Below are 18,141 nucleotides of genomic sequence, written 5' to 3' on the forward strand. Positions count from 1 at the left end.
TCTGTCGGTATTGTGACCAAGAATTTTTTTTTTAAATCTAAATAATCCATGGCATCCTTTTGGTGCTTGTTTATTTAGCGTTTTAATAGCATATATGATTTTCGAATGTTTTATGGTTTTTACATTCCTTTATCATGTATGGTTGTGTGATGGATACCTTTTATTTTTCTCAGTCAATATCAATTATGTCGCTCAATCCATTATCTGTGATCTTGAAAGAAAACAAACTCGAGGGGCCTAACTATGTAGACTGGAAACGTAATTTGGACATTGTCCTTATCGCTGATGATTATAAGTTTGTGCTTGAAACCGATTGCCCTGCAAAACCTGCTGATAATGCTTCTGCGGAAGATAAGGCCGTGTACAATAAGTGGATTAAGGCCAATGAGATGGCGAAGTGCTATATTTTGGCTTCCATGTCAAATGTGCTTCAACATTAACATCATTCCTACGAATCCGCGTATGAGATCATGGAGAACCTTAGATCTCTTTTTGGGACTCAGAGTCGATCTGCTAGATCTCTAGCGATTAGGAGTCTCATGAATAAGACGATGAAGGAGGGCACGCCAGTCAGGGACCATGTCCTTGAAATGATGCGCCATCTCAATCAAATTGAGGTCTTGGGAGGATCGATTGATCCAGATTCTCAGGTAGACATAATACTCCAAAGTCTTCCGGAAAGCTTTCAACAGTTTAAAGTCAACTATGAGATGACTAAGCAAGACCTTAACTTGGCGGAGCTTCTAACTGAGCTTCAAAACGCTGAAGGCATTTATGCCCAAGCCAAGCAAGCTATGTTGGTTGACCGCGCCTCCAGTTCCAAAGTCACTAGACCTAGGAAGGATGGCAAGGCGGAGCAGGCTGCCAAGGGATTGAAGGCAAGGAAGGGCAAGAAGAAGGTTAAAGCAAGAAAAACTGGAAAGTGTTTCAAGTTTGGTGAAAAGGGACATTGGAAGCCTGATTGCCCCAAAAAGGGTAAAGGTCCAAATGGTCAAGGTAAACACCAAGCTCATGTTCTTGAAACTTACTTAGCAACTGTTTCTACCCATCAATGGGTAGTAGATACGGGAGCAACTGATCATGTATGTTTCGATCCCGCTTTGTTGCAGGATTCAAGGAAACTAAGTGAAGGGGAGATCATTGTCCATCTGGGGGATGCTACTAGAGTGGGAGCGATTGCAGTGGGAGCTGTTTATATTCGCTTTTCTTGTAGTAGAGTTTTGGTATTAAACAATGTTTTATTGATACCTTCGTTTAGAAGGAACTTGATTTTTGTTTCTAAACTGGTTTTTGACGGATATTCTATTTCTTTCAATGATGCTTGCATTATAAGGAGAGATGATTATTTTATCTGTCAAGGTATCATGGATAATAACTTGTATACTATACGCTCTATGCATCAAGTAGTTGAGTCGAATAACATATCTGTTTCTCGCAAGAGAAAGACTTCACCACATGATATGAATGATATGTACTTATGGCATATAAGGCTTGGGCATGCCAATCCGAGAAGGATCCAAAAGTTGGCGAGCCTTGGCTCAATTGAGGGACTAAGCTTAGACCCCTTTCCAACTTGCGAATCCTGCTTGGAAGGCAAGATGACCAAAATATCCTTTAAGATCAAAGGAAATAGAGCCAAGAAAGTACTAGATCTCATTCACTCGGATGTGTGTGGTCCATTCCAAATTCAAACTAGGGGAGGCTATGTGTATTTCATCACCTTTATTGATGATTATTCAAGACTAGCCCAAGTCTATTTGATGCAACGCAAATCAGAATCTTTTGAAAAATTCAAACTATTCAAGGCATTTGCAGAAATGCGTCATAGTAAGACTATGAAAGCCTTACGATCTGATCGAGGAGGCGAGTATCTTAGTGATGAATTTTTGGGCTACTTAGCGGAAGCTGGGATTGAATCCCAACTGACTGCACCTGGCACTCCTCAACAAAATAGAGTTGCGGAAAGGAGAAATCGAACATTTCTTGAAATGGTTCGATCAATGATGTGTTATGCTCAGTTGCCAAAATTCCTTTGGGGGTTTGCGCTAGAAACAGCGTGTTATACCCACAATAACTTACCTACAAAGTCAGCGCCCAAAACACCTCATGAGTTGTGGACTGGGCGTAAGCCCAACCTAGAACATCTCAAGATATGGGGTTGTCCGGCGCATGTGCTACTTAAAGATCCAAGTAAATTGGACTCTCGCACAGAGGTATGTTTGTTTGTGGGATATGCCAAAGGAACAAAAGGCTATGAATTCTATAGTCCTCAAGACAACAAAGTATTTGTAAGCACAAATGCAAAGTTCTTGGAAGAGGAGTATATCAAGAATCAAAAACCCAGAAGTGTAATCACTCTTGAAGAAATGAGAGATGATGACGTTCCAAATACACAAGAGAAAACTCCACAAGAAAATATTGCACCACGTAATACAACTTCTACTCCTATGATTGTAGAGCCTCGTCGTAGTGGGAGGGTTTCAAAAGAACCGGAAAGGTGGATTGGTCTGGGAGAGTCTTCAGACTTAGTTTCCGGACATCAGGAACCTGACCCCTGGAACTACAAAGAAGCAATAAATGATTTGGATAGTCTCAACTGGATTGAGGCAGTGGATTCCGAATTACAATCAATGGAGGATAAGGACGTTTACGACCTTGAAAATCTACCCGAAGGCTGCATTGCCATTGGGAGTAAGTGGATATTCAAGCGTAAATGAGGTCCGGATGGGAAAGTTAAATTGTTCAAAGCTAGATTAGTGGCAAAGGGTTATACCCAGAGAGAAGGCATCGATTATGATGAGACCTTCTCACCCGTCGCTATGCTTAAATCAATTCGGATTCTCCTATTCATCGCAGCCTACATGGACTGGGAAGTTTGGCAAATGGATGTCAAGACCGCCTTCTTGCATGGCAGTCTTGAGGAAACCATTTACATGAAACAACCCGAGGGCTATGAAGTTAAGGGCAAAGAACACATGGTGTGGAAGCTTAAAAGATCCATTTATGGACTCAAGCAAGCATCCAGAGCATGGAACATGTGCTTCGATAAAACTGTTAAATCATTTGGTTTTGATCAGTGCCCAGAAGAGAGTTGCGTGTATAAGAAAGTTGAAGGTGCAAATGTGGTGTTCTTGGTACTTTACGTGGATGACATCTTACTAATTGGAAACAATAATAAGATGTTGTCGTCCGTAAGAAACTGGTTGTCTACCCAGTTTGAGATGAAGGACGTGGGAGATGCGGGACACATTCTAGGGATCAAAGTGATCAGAGATCGCAAGAAAAGAATGTTGTGCTTGTCTCAAGAATCCTACATCAATACTGTACTACAACGTTTTAGCATGGAGAATTCCAAGAAAGGTTTCGTCCCTTTCAGACATGGAATTCATCTATCAAAGGAGATGTGTCCTACGACACATACAGAGATAGAAGACATGAAAAAGGTTCCATATGCCTCGGCAGTTGGAAGTCTCATGTATGCTATGTTGTGTACACGACCTGATATATGCTTTGCCGTAGGCATGGTGGCTAGGTATCAGTCGAACCCTGGCCAAGGACATTGGACTGCAGTAAAGAATATACTCAAGTACCTGAAGAGGACTAAAGAGTATGTTCTAGTTTACAAGGCATCTGATCTATGTCCGATGGGGTACACGGATTCAGATTTTCAATCTGATCGTGATTCGAGAAAGTCTACTTCTGGTTATGTGTTCACCTTGGGAGGTGGAGCCGTTATATGGAAGAGTGCAAAGCAGAAATGCATTGCGGACTCGACCATGGAAGCCGAGTATGTAGCTGCTTCTGAAGCTGCAAAAGAGGCTGTATGGCTCAAGAACTTTCTAAAGGAGTTGGGTGTGATTCAGAGTTTGCCCTAGAGCATCACGGTATATTGTGATAACTCTGGAGCTGTTGCAAACTCAAAGGAACCACGATCCCATAAGGCAAGCAAACACATTGAGAGGAAGTATCATATCATTCGGGAGATTGTACAGAGAGGTGACATACAAGTAGTCAAGATTGCAACAGAAAACAACCTTGCTGATCCTTTCACGAAAGCCCTCTCGGGTGGGACGTTCGATCGTCATATGGAAGGGATAGGTGTTAGATGCATTAAAGACTCAGACCTGCTTTCTCTATAAGTGGGAGAAATTGAAGAAAATTGACAGTAGTATACTCGAAAGCATGTTTTGAGTATAAGTGGGAGATTGTTGGAACATATATACTAAAAAGCATTTTTCGAGTTTTTGAATTTGATAAATTGCTTGTATATTGTAAACACTCTTCATTTAATGAGAATAATAAATGTTTTCTTCACACTGTGTATTTTAATATAATGGGTATTGACCGTATTTAATTATATATTAAATTATATAATTAAAACGCCGGAAAGTTAAATCAGTCTAAGTCTTCTACATTGAAGGTTGGGTCGTGGAACAGGTCATCACAGTAGGTGGCCCAACCGGTACCTTGTAGAAGTAAAACTTTTTCACAACCTAGATAGGCTTTGGCTACCTATCGTGAAAGGTTGCAGTGTCCATCCGAAAAGTCGTCTTTACCTTGAGAATGACTAGTGACACTGGTGTGGTATAGCATTGAATGGATCTAAAGTATAGACACGTCTTTGTTGCTATCTACTGTAAGACGATGTCTTGGAGATTTAATATTTCCTAATCTTTGTAATAATATAGGACACACGTTATCTAATCATATGCTGCTTTGACTTATCAATAGGTGCGGGTTTTTCGTAACCCAATATTCCTGATATCTTGGGTAGTAGTAATTAATAACTAGTATAGTGTCAGTTTTATTATTACATTGAATCATGTGCCTGCACGGTTTGACTATATCCCCAAGAGGTGTTCGAGAGAAGTTCTATTATTCGGAAACCCGGCCGGTTTGGATTTAATCCAAGAATAAATAGAAAAGGAAAAGTATATTTTAATATACATCTCGTACTAGACAAACTCTTGGAAATAAAGATATTAATTAATTTAAAGTCTATAGCAGACTACAAATTAATTAATGGATATAGAAAGTCTTAGACACGGGAAATAATATATTAAAGAGGTTAACCCGGATTGCTTGTAATCACGGATTGGATGGGCGGTCAATATTTCTTCTATAGTGGCACAAGAAATATTCCATTGGCCTTATATTAAATTATTGGTTATAATTTAATTAGTAAAGAAGGTCCAATTGGGGAGGCCCAATCCAAGCCCCATAGATCCCTAACCTAGCCCATCATAAACTCTATAAATAAGAATGTAAGGAGGAGACACATATGAAATATAACAAACCCTAGCCTCCACACTTGGCTTTCTTGTCTTCTCCTTCAAGATTCTTATAATTTCTAAGAGATTCCTCCCACAAGGAATTTAGATCTATAGAGTTAAGGGTCATAGGTTAGAAGATCTTTGGTCTTGCATTCACAATCAAGCGTCAAGATCTACACGTGGAGAAGTAGCAAGCCACTTCGATTCTTTGGAGAATCATTGTTGTAAGTATTCAACAACATAATTTAAATTAAATTATGTGATTAATTGCGCAATTATATGTCTCTACATGTTCAAGCATTAAATTGAATCGACCCACATAATCACCTAAATAGATTCTTATGTGAATTTATTTAATTTGCAAATTCCGCTGCGATTATCCCCAACACTACCAGCAACAAAAGCCCAAGCCTAGGGTTCTATGAAAGCAGAAAAGAGAGGTTTAGCCAATTTACCAGAGCGGTTACCCTTCGTTAAGGTGTAACCGTCTTACCTCAGGGCCTATACCGGAGGCCGAGCTTTACTCTGACGAGCCCACCTCCTTAATTTGCGACCCGGCGCGCCCAAGTGATCCCCCCGTGGCTCTGATACCACTGTAGGGATCAGACCACTCAGGATTCGCTAATTACCGGGACCTCTTTTATTGATTGGTTCTGAGATGGCTAATCTCAGAGGTACAAGCCAAATACAACCGTGGTATCTTGATTACACACTAAGTACAATGTTACAAACAGAAACCCTAGACTAAGCTTAAGAACTCCTTAGTTCTCGAGAGTCCTGCACACTTAGTAGCTGGATTAGTCACACAAGAGATTGATCCCGAAGGATCTAAACAAAAAAGAGACTAAGTCAGAGAATCGGGCCACAAGTGGCTCAGGTCACAGCAGTGACTGCACTAGGCCTCAGACCTCCCCAATCCTCACAGCAAGTCACAAAGGAGAGCACTGTTGAACGAACTCAAACCAGAAATCAGTGGAACCCTAGATCTCACCAACCAACGCACACCACGGTTGTCTCACACGCGGACTCACCCACACTACCCCAGAACACACAGCCAAGAACACAAGACCCCTCACCACACACTCCAAGCACTTCGGGATTGGTCACAGACTAAAGACCAAACCCTAGAAAGAGAAGGAAACCGAAGAAGTTTCCTAAAACTCAATCTACACCGGTAGAACTCTTAGGAACTGAGAATCATCGGTGGAACTGAAAGCTCGAAGGAGAACTCCGGCTAGGTTCGCCAGAATCTTAGAGAGAAGGGAGAGAGATGAAGACGGTTTCTGGAACAAGAGAGAGAGAGAGAGAGAGAGAGTATCAAATCCGAGAAGACTAACCGGTCTCTCTCACTTAACAAACACAACACTCATCCAACGGCTGTGAGCCATGATCCGCGTGGAGTAGCCAGGTGTCACACATCCAGCCATTCTGGATAAGTAAACGGGCCAGGATCGATTTGGGCCAATTATTCTTATGGGCTCAACAATAATAGAAGCCCAAAGCAAGGAGTCCAATATCCAACAATTATTATTATAAAAAGGGGTAATCAAGCTAGTGACTATATACATACTCCCTTTGTTCTATGAAAAATAAAATATTTTCTAAAATTTTTAAAAAACTACTTCTTCATTTGTGCGCGAATGTAGGCTATCATCTCATGGTTCAGCTCGAGCTCGAACAGTAGTGTCCGGAGGCGGAAACTTTGGTTCTCTTCGGCGCCCCACTTGTCGCCGGTTCTGCCCCAGCGGTCTACTTCAGGCTCTTCTCGACAAGCTTCAAAACGTCTAAGTGCTTGAAATGCTTCTTCCTGTCAGAGAAGAAGTCCACCCTGACCTTCTCCACGAGGTCCATCTCGCTGTTCCCACTCGCCACATCCGGGCTACGTTAGTCCACTTTCCATTCCACTTGTTCATCTCCTTCTGTACCCGACCCCAATGCTTGCGTAGCTTCACGTAGCTACGCTCGAACGACCCTCTAGGTCGACCAGCGTTGTACTTTTGGAAAATCCTCTCCCAGAACACTTTGCCGCTCTACGGGTTGCCGATGATAGGATCTTCGGAGACGTCAACAAAGTTCTTGACCAGCCACAATGTCTCCTGCGGACTATACTTCTTCGGCCCCTCCTCATCCGCAACCTTGCCCTTTCCCCTCCCTTCAGCGGGCTCCATATCACTGATGTCGTACTCATCAGTGCTAACTGGTGATGTTATTTCCATATTGGTAGCCAATCCCAGACTAGGCGTTGCATTTGGGTCAAGCGACGGCAACACGTGCCAGTTGTTAACGTTGACGAAATCGTCCATATGTTGTTGGTCGTTGATCACTCCATAGAAGTCGGAAATATTGGAATACAATAGGATTGAAATTGAGAAAGTGTGGAAGAGTGGAATAATGGAGCACAACAAGTGTATAAATAGGCAAACAAAATGTAAAAAAAAAAAAAAAAAAAAAAAAACGTGGGGACTTGCTGCCCGGCCCGAAGACATCCAACGCCGGGCCGGGACTCGCAATTTGCGTCACGGGCACGACTAACCCTGAGTCGAATGCGCTCCCAGGACGCGACTGCGTCACCGGGACCGTCCTAGGCCGAAAATCGTCGACGTTTAACGCTTGGGCCACGGGCCAGGACCCAGTTGCGGTCCGGCCCGCTAGCGTTGGAGATGCTCTAACTAATTTGCACTCTTAAGTTGGGACGGAGGGAGTAGTTCGCAATTCTTAAATATTTAAAAAACTTAAAATTGGTATGATTCTCTCTATTTAAATTACCTTTACATATACCAAGTACTCCCATATAATATTAAATTACAGATACTTTTATGAATTAACACTTTGATCAATATAATATGAGAGAGTTGAAATTTTGTGTGAGGACTTTTATCATATAGGAGCTGAACACTAAATATTTAGAGGGACACCTTGGTGCTAATGGGCAACCAACAGATTGTAACTTAATCTACTTTAGGGACCATCATAATGTTTCAACCATCATTATCTATATTCATAGATTAATCAACATATAGTCTTTGTATTGGATCCGAATATAAGATTAAATTGGACGAATTTTCAGTTTTTGGGATTTAAATCAGATGGCCTTTTATTTTCCAGGATCGGGGCACACTAAGTCGCTAACGTTTCATTTATGGGATTATTGCATTTTTCTCTTATTTTCTCTTCTTTTTCTTATTATTTTCCTCATAAATACATGAATCAATTAAACTACCTAACATAAGATTTCTTTCTCAATCTTTCTTTTCCTCTTCTCTCTCTGTTGCTCTCTCCCAAAGCATAACTATTTTCCTCTGCCTTCCTCTCTCGTTCTTTTCATCTTCTCTATGTTGCTCTCCCTCAAAAGTGACCCTCTTCTCTTGCGTCTAGAGAGAGGAAAAAGAAAACGATTGAAAAATAAATATTATGTTGGGTAGTTTGATCAATTCATACTATTTTGTAAGAGAAATTAAAAAAAAAAAAGAAAATAAGAGAAAAAGACAATAAACCCTTTAAGAGCATCCACAATGGATGCCCGATCGCGCGCCCGATCGGCCGAGATCGGGCTCGGGCGTGGTCGGGCATCCATTGCAGCCCTCGGTCACGCCCGAGCGCGACCAATAGTTCGGTCGCGCCCGATCCCGAGCCCGATCGATCGGGCGTGAGATCGGGCGCCCATTGCAGAGGTGCGCCCGATCACGCGTTTTTGATTTTTTTTTTTCTTTTTCAATTCTATAAATATACCTTCATTTCACTCATTTTTCACACAACTCTCACACATCTCTCTCAACTCTCTCTCCATAGCAATATCTCTTTCACTCACTTTTCCAAAATGTTTTCCGGGGATGATATTGGTCGGTCTATGGAACGCACAATGTTTGCTTTCGGGAACCAGATTCTCGCCGGTATTCGTGCAATACATGAGCAAGAGCAAGCCGAACAGCAGGCCCAAGAGCAGATCCCGAGGCCCATCCGCCGACGGACATCCGTCCGTCGAGAGCATGTCCTAGCTCATCAACGTCTGTTCGAGGACTACTTCGCCGAACATCCCCGGTGGGGTGCGCCGGTTTTTCGCCGACGGTTTAGGATGCGGCGAGAGTTGTTTCTCCAGATTGTTCACGCGTTGAGGCGCGCGACGAGTACTTCCAGTGGCGGGAAGATGCGGCCCATAGAAAGGGTCCATCCCCGCTGACGAAGTGCACTGTTGCGCTTCGTCAGTTGGCATACGGCACTACGGCGGACATGTTCGACGAGTATCTTCACGTCGGGGATACAACTGGCCGGGAGTGTCTGGTAAATTTTTGTGTGAGCGTTATTGACGCCTTCGGCGCCACATATTTGCGCAAGCCGAATGCCCAAGACTGCCAGGACCTTCTGCGGATGCACGATACGGTGCACGGCTTTCCTGGAATGTTAGGGAGTATTGATTGTATGCACTGGGAGTGGAAGAATTGTCCTGCAGCGTGGAGAGGCCAATTCACCAGTGGGTATAAGGGTACCCACCCGACGATGATCCTTGAAGCAATCGTTGACCACAGTCTTTGGATTTGGCATGCTCACTTTGGCGTTGGGGGGTCCAACAACGACATCAATGTGCTGAACTCGTCTAGTCTCTTCACCGAGCAATGCAATGGCAACGGTCCGGTTATCAGCTTCACTGCCAACGGACGACAACATCATATGGGGTACTACTTAGCCGACGGCATTTACCCGAGATGGCCAGTTTTCTTGAAGACAATCTCTTGTCCAACGGGTGCGAGGAGAGAGTTTTTTGCGGCAAAGCAGGAGGCTGCACGGAAGGACGTGGAGCAAGGATTCGGTGTGCTTCAAGCGCGTTGGAGAATAGTGAAAGGCCCGGCTCGTTCCTGGTACAGGCATCATATCGCCAATGTCATGTACGCGTGCATCATCTTGCACAACATGATTATTGTCGACGAAGGTCGTGCAGCTAGCCAGTGGTCCGACGATGAAGCCGCTCCGAGCGCAGGTCATGCAGCCCCGCCGGTCGTTCGAGGTTTACCCTATGGACTCAACGAGAGATTACAAGCTCATGAGAGCATGCGCAACCAACATGCTCATTTTGATCTCATGAACGACATGATTGAAGAAGTTTGGACACGTAGTGGTCGTTGAAATTGTACCTCTTTTTTGTAACTTTAAAAAAAAAATTAAGTAATGTATGTTTTTTGCTAGTTCTTTAATTTAGAAGTCTAATTTTGCTATTTATAATTGGTAAACATAAAAAAAATTAAAACTAAAATTGAAATGAAAAGTGGATAAGAGATAGGGCATGCACTAGGGCTCCACTATTGCAGAAAGATAGGGCATGCTGACGTGGCAACCACTAGGGCTCTCAATGGGGCATGCACTAGGGCATCCATTGTGGATGCCCTAAATGAAAAGTTGTGTGCCCGATCTTAGAAAATGAAAAGTCATCCAATTTATTCTAGAAAACGAAAAGATCATCTAATTTAATCATATATTTTGAAATTTCTCTCACCCACTATATAAATGCTCTTATGATGTAATATAAGTATGTTTGATAAAATTTCAAATAATATACTTAGAAATAAGACTAATAGTATTATTTTAAAATAAATTAAAATTTCATTTTTACTCAATCCCCTAAAAAAAGTACTCCTAGTAACTTTTTTCTTTTTTGTCCTATGACTATCCCTTAAAAATAGAAACTTTTAATTTTAGGAAATTTATTTTTCTCTAATAAGGTGAGATTAATTTTTCCGCTAACACACTTTTTCTCTTCTGTATCTCTTACTTTAGAGCACTCACAATGGAGGCCGATCGCAAGGGCCTAGCCATCGGCCTCCTCGTCGGCGCCCACACCATTACCGGGGGGGGGGGTTCTTTTTTTAAAAAAAAAATTTCATTTTTTATCTCCTATACATAACCCATTCCCCACTAATTATTCACATTTATCTCACTCTATATTATAAGTACTTCTCTTTAGTTTTTTAATATTTTTATTAATATTTTTTTGTTTGTATTTTTCTATATTTTTTTAAATGTAGGATGTTTTCTTTTTAATAAAATTTGCTTTTTTATTGAGTTGTCTTTATTTTTTATTATTATATATCATTTTATTTTACTAAATTAAAAATGAAAAATATAAAATAGTGATAATGTAGAAAAGATATAGATTCGAAATAAACTCTGGGATGAGCTCTTATTGCAAAGAGATAGACTTTAAGATAGAGAAAAGCTATAAGAAGAGTTCAGATAGGGGTGTGCATTCGGGTTTCGGTTCGGTTTTTCGCCCAAACCGAACCGAACCCGAAAAACCGAATTTAGGTTAAAATTGAAACCGAACCGAACCGAAAAATCGAAAAATCGAAAACCGAAAAACCAAAAACCGAACTTAAAAAACCGAACTAAACCGAAAAAACTGAAATTTCAAAACAAAACCGAAAAACCGAAAAAAAATAGTATATTTTAATATATCTAATTTATTTTATTTTATATATACTAATAGAATATAAATATATATAATATAAAATTAATATAATATATATAATATTTATTATATAAAAATATATTAGAAGAATATATGTTATATATATGATATAATATACTAAATTAATAGGATAAAAATATATAATAATATATTTAAAATATAATTCGGTTTTTCGGTTTTTTGGTTTTTTTTTCGCCCAAACCGAACTGAACCGAAAAACCGAAATTTTTGTATTTTTAAAACCGAACCGAATTTCAAAATTTCGGTTTGGTTCGGTTCGGATATTCGGTTTTCGGTTATTTTGCTCACCCCTAGCTACAACCACCGTCCACCGCCGCTCTCTTTTCCTATCATTCTGTAGTAATTTCTCTACCGGATGTTCAAGCTCTAAGCTCGTATCCACGTCAATCATGCGATTAACACGAAATTCAGCACATATTGAGATGGGGAGGATAGTGACCGGGGCAGATGATCCAGTTGTCCTTTATGTGAGCGGGGGAAATACTCAGGCATTGCCTATAGCGAGGACAGGTATCGTATCTTTGTGGCGAGACATTAGACATTGCAGTTGGAAATTGCTTGGACAGATTTGCCAGGGTTCTTAATCTGTCTAACGACCCCAGTCCCGGCTACAATATTGAGCAGGTATGTTTTTAACGTCTGGTTACATGAACGCATTGACAACTTGGCAGTGTGGAGAGGGAAGGAAGATTTTAAATCAAATGGCAATTGACAAGGTTCGAACAATGCAAATTATGTTTATGTATTTTAATTTAATATGGTGCACAGATTCTTCTTATTTTCTATGACATGGAGACTTGCATAACATAATAAAAAATAAAAAATAAAAAATAAAAATTTATCGGAGTAAATTCCACCCGATTATTTATCTGGAAGAAAGAGGCCCTTGGACGGGCAGATAAATAAACATGGGCCACAACAATAAGTTAAATAAGCTACCAAACATTAGTTTACCGATGATAACTTATTTATCTTAGCCAAACAGTCACTGGTGTGTGTAGTGGGTTCTAGATTAGTGTAGATATTTATCAATTCCTTCTCTATTTTCTTTTTCTTATTATAACTATCAAATAAAATCAACACAAATATTTATATTGGTCAAACATGTAGCAATTTTCAAATCTCAGATAATCTATTAAGGGGGTATTAAGTGTAAAACTAACACAAAAAGAATTATGAAAGACATTAATTAAAATCTCTATTTTCTAATTTCCTTTCAAATTTCTTATATTTACTAATTTAACCAATAATCAAATATAAACACTTAAACCTTGTTTAATTTGGTAGGACGCATCTTTCAAATTTCTTATATTTACTAATTTAACCAATAATCAAATATAAACACTTAAACCTTGTTTAATTTGGTAGGACGCATCTTCGGTCAAGTAGGACAACCTATAAAATATTTGGAAATCAAACTCATTAGTTCCAAACTTTTACTACAATTAATCAATTGACAATTAAATAATTTCAAAATTACTTTTTGAAATTACCCAAAAAAATATAATAGCTTCTTTAAAAAAAGTACATGGTATTAAAGATGCTGTTTCACACATCCTATTATTTTATTTCTAAATTATAATATTAAAATAGTACTTATTTTTTATTATTATAAAATAATTGGATGTGTGGAACAGCATCAAGGGATTCAAACCCGTATAAGATATGATCATCGATCGTCACAAATTAGAGTTACAAAGTTGAAGCGATTGTGCACTAATATACCTGGTAACGCAAATGCAGTTTATCTTGCAAGTTTATAGTACTTATTAAATCTTCTGTCTTGTTTGTCCTCTCGATTGTTGGTGTGCCACGTATTTTTTCTCTTTGAACTATGTATGATAAGAATGTTTCAGCTTTGTGAAAATCGAAAAAAGTGATGATTTTTTATAAGAAAATGTGTAGTATTTCATAGAAAGAGTGAAGTATGGTACAAGAATTGTAAGCTCTGGCCACCACCACCTACATCTTCTAACAAACTAAAAATCCTGTGTCGTCTTTCATCAACGGCCCAAAAGCTATATTGGTACAGCTCTTTGGATGTGGGAGCGTCCATCACTCTTCGTCTTCATCGGATGGGATAGTTGCACTCTTTGAACAAGTCTCTAGCTTGTGGAGTTCCAACATCCTCTTCTCAGGGTTGCACAGCCCTATACACAGCAATCGCGGGCATAAACAAGAATGCACGTGCTCATAAGAGCAAGGAAAATGCGATGCATAATCACCAAAACCATCATGCATTCATCATAATCATAATAAGAAGCTCTAAAGCTGGGTAATTGAACTCAAGAGAAGGGGTTTCGAGGTAGCAAAATGTACACACCTATAGCTTCACAATTACCCTACACCCTCCTCAGCCAAACCCAGACCCTTTGGATACTTGAGATCTTTCTTCTCGTCATACATCTTTCTCAACGTAGTATAAAGCTTTTCATCTGTCCAGTTGTTAGGGCAATCTTCGTCGCTCTCAAAAGATCCTGTAGAAAATTGCAAGGACTGCCCGGCGCTTTGAAGTTGCCACAAGTCTTGCAAAGCTTTCCCTCCTTTTTGTTTGCCGGGTGCTTCATGCCCCAGTGTGTTACTAGAGTTTTGTAGGAGTCGAAAACTTGTTTACATATGTCACATATGTGTTTCTTTTGGTACAGTTTTTGCTTAAGGTGGTTTCTCCGCCTTCTTTTTGGCGGAGACTGATAATAGGTATGGACGGCATATCAAGAATGCATGGATGTGGCTTTGTGGCAGAGTAGGAATGATACTTCCCCTTAAATGTTTCTGATACAAAGCATGTAAAGAAATTGTGAGATTTAATTTTCTATCTTATATCTCACCATTTCATTACATACTTTCATAAAACTTTCAATTAAAAAGAACATAAACACAACATGGGATGTCATACAATCAAGGAGTTATTTCACATTTTACACTAAATCACAAGAAATTGAAATTGAGAAAGATTCAAACCTTGATGGAGATTATGGAAGATGGGGATGAAGAAGCTAAGTGGAGGGAGGCTAGCCGGCAGCCACAGCAGTACCGGTGGGTGGAAAAACCATCAAGCAGGGGAGTGAAGGGTGCGTGTGTATGAATGTGTCGTTGTGTGTATTTGGGTGTAATGTGTGTGTTTAGTAGAGAGATATTTAGTGTGTGTGTGTCGGTGCTAGATTGTAGCATAAAAGAAATAGGGTTAGGAAGAAATGGACTCGGAGCTCCGGCGACGGCTACGGAGCGATCTCGGCCGTGGAGAACCTCCATTACCACCTCATACAACCACCACCAGCCAACTCCAAAGCTTTAACCACGAGAGAAGACATGGAGTCACTACCACATCAGATCTAATATGTTAGAGAAGGGAGAAGGAGAGGGTGAGTGGAGTTAGAGAGAGAGAGGAGAATAGTGACAATTAGGGCTGGGTAAAAATACCGAAATACCAAAATACCGCCCTTATTGTATCGAAAAAATACCAAAAATATCGGATTTTTGGTATACCGGAATTTTCGGTAAGGTATGATACCTTACCGATTTATTTCGATAGGGTAACGGTATGAATTTGCATATATCGAGGTATACCGGGGTATACCGAAAATACGGTATATACCGTAATATAAGGTATATACCGATATCAATATATGCCAAATTATATCAAGTAAATTCATACTTTTACCAAACAAATAAATATTTACATGTAGAAATCAAATATTGCCTCATTATAGTCATGTAAATATAAAATCAAATAAACTCAATTAGGAAAACTTGATATTGTAACAACCTGAAAATTTCAAAAATTTAAATTAGTTCAAATGCGATGGAGGTCAGTTATAAATTACTCCCTCTGTCCCGGATAATTCGGGTCACTTTGACCGGGCACGGGTATTAAGAATTGTAATGAAAAGTGGGTTGAAAAAGTTAGTGGAATGTGGGCTCTACCTTTATATATTAGTTTTATAATAAAATGTGAGTAGGAATGAGTTAGTGGAATATGAGGTCCACTACCAAAAATGGTAAAAGTGCAATGGGACAAATTATGTGGGACGGACCGAAATGGAAAATTGGGACGAATTATCCGGGACAAAGGGAGTACTTCATAGGTCTTAATTAGTTTAACGTTGGTTTAGTCGGAAAATTAAATTCTTGAATTGTCTAGATAGTTTCTTCATATGAATTATTTGTTGTGTGGCATTTTTATTATAAGTGTGTGGAAAGATTAAAGGAAAAGGAAATGAAGAATAAGTAAGAATAAATTTATAAAAAAAAAAAGAGGGGAAAAGGGAATGAGATTTTTTTCATATATTCTCCCTTCTAGAACTTACGAGAGTAATCTCTCCCTCACATTTTCCAGTAGGAATCACCTACAACTTTTCCTACACCATCTTTATCTTTTCACAAGCATAAAATATGATGGTGGGCCCATATTTCATGTTTGTGAGGGGTGGAATAGGGGGTGATGTATGAAAAGTTGTAGGTGATCCAATCCCACATTTTCTCAATCCGGATCACCTAATGCATTTCCTAATTTATTTCCTACTCCATCTCTCACACACATGAGAGTGGACCCCACTATAATAAAATATGTTCGTGAGGGGTGGAGTAGAAAATGGATTAGGGAATGCATTAGGTGATCCAGACCGACATTTTCTACACATTCAGTTTACACCAAGGGGGATCGCCATTTTTCACACACACACACTCAACGTTGCTTCCTCCGGAGACCGCCCAAGCAGAATCCTCTACATCTCTCTCTGTCTCAACCCTGTTCGCTGCTCAAACACACACGCCGGACTCCTCGCTGTGCGCCGCTGCTGTCCAGTTTCCTGAGCCGCCGTCGCCGATTTCCGGCAGCCGTAGATTAGATTTGCCTCCACTTTGCAAGTCTCGGATACCTCTAAATTATTCAATTTCTTCTCCAAATTGAAGCTAGGGTTCATAATCAAGTTTTTCCCCATTTTGGAATTTAAGTAAAATAGGTGCAAATCTGACATTTTGATTTCTACTTTTCCTACCTAGAAATATTTAGAGATGAAATAGAATGGAAGTTTACCTTGATGTGTGAATGTAGGGAAGGCGTAGGATTCCCCTTTCTATTTTGGGAAATTTGTTATGCTACTTGGTTTGATTTTAGAATTTATCTATGATTTACACCTTAATGAAGGGAAATGAGCATTCTTGGCATGGTGAAGTTTGGGACAGCCTATAGCTAAGTGTGAAACTTGATGATGTTGATATATTTTTGACTAAAGATGTTCACAATAAGTTAGATATGCACTTTTGGAAATATTTACCATAAGCTTATGTTAAAGTTGGTGAAAATAGTGAATCTTTATATGCTATAATACTTATTATGGTCTAGGACTCAGGTTTGTGATATTTTAGTTATAACTTGGTTTTAACTGTTGGTTGGGAATTCAGAGTAAGGATCTGAAAATAGTAAGCTGAATAAATTAGTAGCTAAAGATAACTGAGAGATAACTTATTTTAAGCTTGAATTATCTTTGGTGTTGGTCTTGATAAAAGTTATATATTGAAAGGAAATTCTTCCCCGAGAAATAGCATGAGCAATGAGAAGGCAAGGGATAAATGGATTCCATGAAGGCATTCTCGGTTTTAAGGTAGTGTATTCTACATTAGGTCTTAATTTCTTAATTAAGTCTTGCTTGATTTCATATAGAATGTTGTGTACTAATTGGTGATATATTATGTGATCTGTACATGTTGCTTATGGCGTGAAATATGTGAATTTTGGGAATGTGATGGTATTCTGAGAATTGAAATTTATCTATTTATTTGATATGATACAGTGTGAAAAGAAGTTGCAAATCTGTTATGTTGAAGATTATTGGAAATATGCATTGAGATGAAAATAAGTATACTTGACTGTGTTTATGCCCCGTGCATTAGTGTATTTTGTGGGTACAATTGGCATGCCATAGGACAGCAGCGCTGCATTATCTGTGATCTCTCGTCTTCTGGATAACCGAAGCGAGGATCGTCTCTGATCTGTCTCTGAATTCTGCCTCTGAACTCTGTGATTCTGCACCCTTAATGGGTGGTCTGTGCGGAGTCCTCTCAAGGACAAAAATCCGCGTCTGCATCTGTCTTTGTTTCTGATCTGGTCCGCGTACCCTAGTCTGTCACTAAGCACTCAAAGGGGCTATATGTGTTTGAATATGTGAAAATATTGGTGATCTGCTTGCTTATGTGTTTTATATATATTGATGGCTGGATAATGTTGCTATATATTCTGTGTTTCACATAATTGGTGTTATGTAATTTATTTTATATTCTCATTATCTGATTCTAAGTATGTGAATTGTAAACTTTTTGGGTAAACTCCATGTGATCAAAGATTGACAAATAATGGTTCGTTTATGAATGAAATATATGTGCATGGATATA

General features: G+C 39.5%; 1 pseudogene; it reads left to right on the plus strand.

The window, feature by feature from the left end:
• Positions 1–3,473: 3,473 nt before the first annotated feature.
• On the plus strand, positions 3,474–4,139 carry LOC148928476 (secreted RxLR effector protein 161 pseudogene; annotated as a pseudogene).
• The last annotated feature ends 14,002 nt before the right edge of the window (positions 4,140–18,141 follow it).

This window comes from Salvia hispanica, chromosome 4, assembly GCF_029641045.1.
Source record: "Salvia hispanica isolate PSC_SH4W2 chromosome 4, Shi_PSC_v1, whole genome shotgun sequence".
In the NCBI taxonomy this organism is placed as follows: Eukaryota; Viridiplantae; Streptophyta; class Magnoliopsida; order Lamiales; family Lamiaceae; genus Salvia; species Salvia hispanica.